Source organism: Siphateles boraxobius, unplaced genomic scaffold, assembly GCF_051911475.1.
Source record: "Siphateles boraxobius isolate OS27281-9 unplaced genomic scaffold, OSU_SipBor_1 106, whole genome shotgun sequence".
NCBI classification, from domain to species: Eukaryota; Metazoa; Chordata; class Actinopteri; order Cypriniformes; family Leuciscidae; genus Siphateles; species Siphateles boraxobius.
The window spans coordinates 700,474-708,571 of NW_027508707.1; positions in this window are offsets into that span (position 1 = coordinate 700,474).

Genomic DNA, 8,098 nt, shown 5'->3' on the forward strand with positions numbered 1-8,098 from the left:
GCGGAAGTGTGATGGGCCCATAATCCAGAGGTTGTTGGATCGAAACCATCCTCTGCATCACTTTCACTATATACATGCTGTGTTCCTACTTGAAGAAAAGTTGCATCAGCTGTGTGCTAAAACACTCTGCATTTTTCACCTGTTCTAATTGATGACATAAATGCTCTTCAAATGTGCCGAAACGCAAGTCCTTTCGAAAAGTTATGGGTATTGCAAGCTTATTATTGGAGCATAGTGGCGCAGCGGAAGCGTGCTGGGCCCATAACCCAGAGGTCGATGGATCGAAACCATTCTCTGCTAACACCACTCTCACTATACACATCCTGTGTTCCTACTTGAAGAGAAGTTGCCTCAGCTGTGTGCTAAAAACACTCTGCAATTTTCAGCTGTTCTAATTGATGACAGAAGAGCTCTTCAAATGTGCCGAAACGCAAGTCCTTTCGAAAAGGTATGGGTATTGCCAACTTGTTTCAGGGAGCAGAGTGGCGCAGCGGAAGCGTGCTGGGCCCATAACCCAGAGGTCGATGGATTGAAACCATCCTCTGCTAAGAACACTTTCCTTATATAAATGCTCTGTTCTTACTTGACGAAAAGTTGCCTCAGCTATGTGCTAAAAACCTCTGAATTTTTCACCTGTTCTAATTGTTGACAGAAGAGCTCTTCAAGTGTGCCGAAACACAAGTCCTTTCAAAAAGGTATGGGTATTGCAAGCTTATTATAGGATCAGAGTGGCGAAGCGGAAATGTGATGGGCCCATAACATTTACATTTACATTTACATTTAGTCATTTAGCAGACGCTTTTATCCAAAGCGACTTACAACTGAGGACTAAAGTAAGCGAGTCATCGTGAAGAGGGAAGAACAACGCAAGAAGTGCTCAAAATACAAAGTTCAGGCATTGGTCAGAGTAGCAAAAGCCAGACAAGGGAAGATTTAAAAGGGAAGGAAAGGAATTTTTATTTATATATTTTTTTATATTAAGTACTCACGGAAGAGATGAGTTTTCAGTTGTCTTGTGAATACTGTCAGGGATTCTGCATTGCGGATGAGAGTGGGGAGATCATTCCACCAGCATGGAACCGTGAATGAGAATGTTCTGGAGAGTGATTTAGTGCCTCGCTGTGATGGCACCACGAGCCGTCGCTCCTTGGCCGATCGTAGGCTTCTGGAAGGGATGTAGACTTGTAGTAGGGAGTGAAGGTAGGAAGGAGCTGAGTCTGTGGTAGATCTGTAAGCAAGCGTCAAAGCTTTGAATTTGATGCGAGCAGCGAAGTGGTAGCCAATGCAGTGAGATGAACAGAGGAGTGACGTGAGCCCTTTTGGGCTCATTGAAGACAAGGCGGGCTGCAGCATTCTGGATCATTTGTAGAAGTTTAGTAACACATGATGGAAGTCCAGCCAGAAGAGCATTGCAGTAATCAAGCCTAGAAATAACCAGGGCCTGGACGAGAAGTTGTGTTGCATGCTCAGTTAGGAAAGGCCTGATCTTCCTGATGTTATACATTGCAAACCTGCATGATCGAGCTGTCTTTGTAATGTGGTTAGTGAAGGTCAGCTGGTCATCAAATATTACTCCAAGATTTCTGACCGACCTTGATGAAGTGATTGAGGATGACTCTAGCTGGATAGTGAAGTTGTGCTGTAGAGACGGATTGGCAGGGAGAACAAGAAGCTCAGTCTTTGCCAGGTTGAGCTGCAGGTGATGTTCCTTCATCCACCCCGAGATGTCCGCCAGACAGCTTGAGATACGTGCAGCTACTGTGGGATCATCTGGTTGAAATGAGAGGTGGAGCTGTGTGTCATCAGCATAGCAATGGTAAGAGAAACCATGTGCCTGTATGATGGGTCCCAATGATGTGGTGTAGATGGAGAAGAGGAGCGGTCCAAGAACTGAACCCTGAGGAACCCCTGTGTTCAGTTGATGTGCTTTGGATACCTCGCCTCTCCATGTAACCCTGAAGGACCTACCTGTGAGATAGGACTCAAACCAGTGGAGGGAAGTTCCAGTGATGCCCAGTGATGAGAGGGTGGACAGAAGGATCTGATGATTCACAGTGTCGAAGGCAGCAGAAAGATCCAGCAGAATGAGAACTGAAGATTTGGAAGCAGCTTTTCCGATCCACAGGGCCTCTGTGACCGACAGTAGTGCAGTCTCTGTTGAATGGCCTTTCTTGAAGCCAGATTGGTTGACATCTAACTGGTTGTTCAGAGACAGGAAAGATGACACTTGGTTGAGGGGATGGGGTCTAGAGGGCAGGTGGTAGGATGACTGGAGAGGAGAAGTTTAGATACTTCTTCCTCGGTTAGCGGAGAGAAGGTAAAGAGAAGGTTTCTGGTAGTGGGAGAGGATGGTTTGGGTTTCCTGTGTGTGTGTAGATGAAAACTGACTGCTGATAGAAGTTGTTTTGTTGGTGAAGAAGTTAGCAAAGTCATCAGCATTTAAAGAGGAGGTGGGTGATGGTGGAGGTGGACAGAGGAGAGAGTTGAATGTCTTGAAAAGTGTTTGTGTTTTAGAGGCGCTGTTGATCTTGTTGTGGAAATATGAAGATTTTGCAGCGTGAACATCAGGAGAAAAGGAAGAGAGCAGAGATTGATACAGACGTGTCTTTTGATTTGCGCCATTTCCTCTCCATTGCCCTGAGTTTGGTCCGGTGTTCACGAAGAACCTCAGATAACCAGGGGTTAGAGGGAGTAGCGCGTGCTGGCCAGGAGGAGAGAGGGCATATAGTGTCTAAAGAAGAAGTTAAAGTGTAGCATAAAGTATCTGTTGCGGTATTCACCTCTAGAGATGAGAATTGTGAGGGTGAGGGAAATGAAGATGACACAGCAGAGGAAAGATGGGAAGGAGAAAGTGAGCGCAGGTTTCGTCTGAAAGTAACTGGTAGGGGAGTTGGTGGAGTGTGGATAATGAGTTGTAGATTGAAAGTAATGAGGAAATGATCTGAAACATGGAGATGTTTCACCAAAATGTTGTCTGTGATGCAGTTGCTTGTGTAAACCAGGTGCAGTTGGTTGCCTGATTTGTGAGTACCTGTGGTGATGAGCCGTTTGAGATCGAATGAAGCTAGAGGAGAGATGAAATCTGTTGCATACGCCTTTTATAGATGAATGTTGAAATCACCAAAGACTACGAGTGGGGTGCCATCCTAGGGGAAAGAGGACAGCAGCACATCCAGTTCCTCAACAAAGCTTCCCAGTTGACCTGGGGGGCCATAACCCAGAGGTTGATGGATCGAAACCATCCTTTGCTAAGACCACTTTCACTATATATATGATGTGTTCCTACTTGAAGAAAAGTTGCCTCAGCTGTGTGCTGATTTCCATTACACGAGAGTAGATGTTAAAACTTCATGCTGATCTGTACTCGGCTTTCGCCAAGATAAGCACCAACTAAGACGTAGCTTTACAGTAACCTATGCTTCTCCATCCATTTACGCTTCTTTCCATCTGGTGACGTGAATCTCCTTCTGTCTGGTGTTAATAGTGTATTTGCGCGTCAGCACACACAACGGCTGCAACCACAGTGCGGTCCCCCCATAACAACCCTCTGGATTGAGCGGAGTAGGGAACATCTCTAGGGTCTTCAAGTGGGCACCTTCCGTCCTCAGTGCTTCATCGACTAGCCCACGACACCTCAAGAGGGCTCGACAGTGGCTCTGGCGTCCCAGAGTCACCCCCCTCCGTCCCCCACTCAACTCAGCCCAGCTTACTGACCTCTACTTCCCTCTTGCTGCTGAGACCTAACCACAATCTCACAATCTCTCCGCAACCCAACCATACGCGCCAACCCGTTTGACTAAGGCTGTCGAGCCCCACTGGTGCGTTAATATGCAGTTTCAGTGGCAACGTTTCCGTATGGCATACCACCTACCGCAAAACACAATATCTGCCCAACCACCCGTCATTCACGCAATATACACAGGAACGTAATGACTGTAAATACTATACAACCTCTACAAATAAACCAACAGTGCTGCTGAGACCTAACCACAATCTCACAATCTCTCCGCAACCCAACCATACGCGCCAACCCGTTTGACTAAGGCTGTCGAGCCCCACTGGTGCGTTAATATGCAGTTTCAGTGGCAACGGTTCCATATGGCATACCACCTACCGCAAATCACAATATCTGCCCAACCACCCGTCATTCACGCAATATACAGAGGAACGTAATGACTGTAAATACTATACAACCTCTACAAATAAACCAACAGTGCTGCTGAGACCTAACCACAATCTCACAATCTCTCCGCAACCCAACCATACGCGCCAACCCGTTTGACTAAGGCTGTCGAGCCCCACTGGTGCGTTAATATGCAGTTTCAGTGGCAACGGTTCCGTATGGCATACCACCTACCGCAAAACACAATATCTGCGCAACATCCCGTCATTCACGCAATATACACAGGAACGTAATGACTGTAAATACTATACAACCTATACAAATAAACCAACACCCTTCAAGTTTTCAAGAATTCTACGAAACCGTAGCATGGCGGCCTGTACTCAGCCAGCTAGAATCTTTCCGTCTCAACCACAGCCAGTTGCTGCTCCTTCCTGCAGCTTCAGATAAGTTCTTTACTGTGCGACGCAACTCTTGACCACTGAATCCGACGTCTCTGAGGAACCGGGTTGTAGAGTGTGCCACAAAACCTCGACAACCCACTTCCACTGGATAAACCTGGACTCTCCATCCTCGCTGTTCTGCTTCAGTGGCCAGATGAGCATACCGCAATTTCTTCCTCTCATATGCCTCATCTACCGCATCTTCCCATGGCACTGTTAACTCTATCAGTTGAACAATGCGTGCTGATCCAGACCACAAAACAATATCTGGTCGTAGGTTAGTGGTGGCAATCTCAGGTGGAAAAATAAGCCGTTGATCAAGATCAGCCAGCATCTTCCAGTCCCTAGCAGCTTCCAGTTGTCCTGGGCGAGAATTGGTGTTAGCACCTTTTCTTGGTGATTGCCCGCCTGGGCGGAGGAATATTGTCTTCTGCGTGTAATGTTTTGCTAGAACAGGCGGCAACTTATTGGTCATACTACGCTTGCCTTCCAATGCTAAAGCCAAACATCGCAATACTTGGTCATTGCGCCAAGTAAACCGACCTTGGCTAAGAGCCACCTTACATCCTGTCAAAATGTGCCTTAATGTGGCAGGTGATGAACACAAAGGACAAGAGGGATCCTCTCCTACCCAGAGATTTAGGTTCTGCGGTGATGGGAGAACATCTTATGTTGACCTAATAAGGAAAACTGATCCTACTCTCTTCCATTGACCAAAGGTCTTGCCAGCCCATTTTTCGTTGTTCCACACTCTCCCATCTCATCCACTCTCCCTGCTTGGCCTGGGAAATGGCCTTTATACATCTCATCCTCTCCTCCTGCTTTCGCACCTCGTTGACTACCAGCTTCCTCCTTTGAGCTGGGCCTGCCTTGTGCCATTTAGGAGGAGCTAAACTGAGCCCAAAACCCCCTCTTCCATGCTGTACCTGTCCCACGATATCCCCAATTTGAAGGTCAGCCTTTGCCACTACTACAGATTTCTTTGCTGACCACTTTCTATCAGTTTTTACCACAGGGGCTGCCTCCCTTACACATTTGTCGCGTGACTCTGCTAAAGTCATTTCCAGTCTGACCTTGGCACACTTAAACTCCTCGGTTAAAGCAGAGACTGGCAGCTGCAATACTCCTTTACTATAAAGTCCCACTCTGCTGAGGCAGCGTGGAACTCCCAACCATTTCCTGATGTATGAACTCATTAACGCTTCCAGCTTATCCACTGTTGTCAAAGAAACCTCGTACACAGTCAGTGGCCACAGCAACCTTGGCAGTAGACCAAACTGAAAGCACCAGAGTTTTAGTTTGCCTGGTAGAGCACAGCTGTTTATGCTCTTCAACCCTTCCACTGCTTGTCGTCTAACTTCTCCCACTCGAACTGTGTCCTTTAGATCCCCATCGTACCATCTCCCTAGACTCTTCACTGGCTTCTGAGAAACTGTTGGTATTGCCTCACCATTAATGAAGAATATTTTATCTACTACCTTGCCTTTAACTATTGAGATGCTCCTTGATTTAGAGGGCTTAAATTGCATTCGTGCCCATTCAATATTATCTGTTAACTTCCCCAATAACCGATTAGTGCAGGCTACCGTTGTAGTCATGGGTGTCATGTCATCCATGTATGCTCTGATTGGTGGTAGTCGCATCCCAGAAGCCCAGCACTCTCCTCCTACTACCCATTTTGATGCCCTAATGATTACTTCCATTGCCATGGTAAAAGCCAGTGGAGAAATGGTGCATCCTGCCATTATTCCAACCTCTAAGCATTGCCATGTAGTGATGAATTCTGGAGTTGAGAAACTAAATTGCAAATCTCCAAAATAGGCTTTCACTAAATTTTTTTATCGACATCAGTACCCTGAAAAAACCCAAAGAAGCTCATGTGGCACTGAACCATATGCATTAGCCAAATCCAGGAATGTCACGTGAAGCTCCTTCCTCTCCTTTTTAGCTGATTGTATTCGTTGCCAGATAACACTGATATGTTCTAAGCATCCTGAGAATCCTGGAATGCCCGCTTTTTGAACTGAAGTGTCAATGAAGCCATTCTTTAATAGGTAGGTTGACAATCTCTGAGCAATAATGCTGAAGAAAATTTTGCCTTCGACGTTTAATAGTGAAATAGGGCGAAACTGACTGATGCTTGTAGCATCTTTTTCTTTGGGTATAAAGACTCCCCCTGCTCGGCGCCATGATCTAGGTACAACCTGCTTTTCCCAAGCCACTTTTATCAATTTCCACAGAATCCTTAGAAGTCCTGAAGCACTCTTGTACACTCTGTACGGAACTCCATTAGGCCCTGGAGATGATGAAGCCCTTGCCTTTCTCACAAGCTGCTCCATCTCTTTCCACTTAGGTACACAGACCTCCTTTTGGTATTCTGGTGGATTGACAGGTGGGATGTCTGACGGAATTGACATAGGCTCATGCCTTTTTGCATCTGTATGCGTTTCCTCCAAATATCTCTCTAGCTAAACCCTAGATGCTTTTAAAGTGCCATTCTTCTCAGTGGTGAATAACTTCTTTATGAATTTGAATGGATCTTTATAGAAATTAGCCCTCGCACGTTCCTTCTTTTTGTAGCGTTTCCGTAGGCGCTCAGCTCTGCGTAATGTTGCAAGCTTATCTTTTATAAAAACACTAAAACACTCTGCAATTTTCACCTGTTCTAAACCCAAGTCATTTTGAAAACAGTAGGGTATGTCAAGCCTGTTGTCGTAAGCATTGTGGCGCAGTGGAAGCGTGCTGGCCCCACAACCCAGGGCTATTTGTATCGAAACCTTTCACTGCTAAGGCTCCTTTACTTATGTACATGTTTTATTCCAAAAAAAGAGCAACTTCCACATCCCTCGTGTTTGTTCAGAAAATCTTTGTCTTTGTGTGTCCTCCTAAGCTAGGGATTGTGGGTTCGAGTCCCATCTGGGGTGGTTTACAGCAGAATGGCGCAGCGGAAGCGTGCTGGGCCCATAACCCGGAGGACAGTGGATCGAAACCGTCCTCTGCTAAGAACACCTTCCTTACATAAATGCTGTGTTCTTACTTGAAGAAAAGTTGCCTCAGCTGTGAACGAAAAACCCTCTGCATTTTTCACCTGTTCTAATTGATGACAGAGGAGCTCTTCAAGTGTGCCGAAACACAAGTCCTTTCGAAAAGGTATGGATACTGCAAACTTGTTACAGGGAGCAGAGTGGTGCAGGGGGAGCGTGCTGGGCCCATAACCCTGAGATCGGTGGATCGAAACCGTCGTTTGCTAAGACCACTTTCACTATATACATGCTGTGTTCCTACTTAAAGAAAAGTTGCTTCAGCTGTGTGCTAAAACACTCTGCATTTTTCACCTGTTCTAATTGATGACAGAAGAGCTCTTAATCTGTGCCTAAACCCAAGTCTTTTTGAAAACAGTAGGGTATGTCGAGCCAGTTTTCATAATAAGTGGCTTCGACTAGTCTGTCGAAGTATTTGTTCATCCGGATTCCTTTGGCTGCTGGCCTTGTTTAAATGCCAATGCTGTTGTTGTCACTGAAGCCAAAGCAAT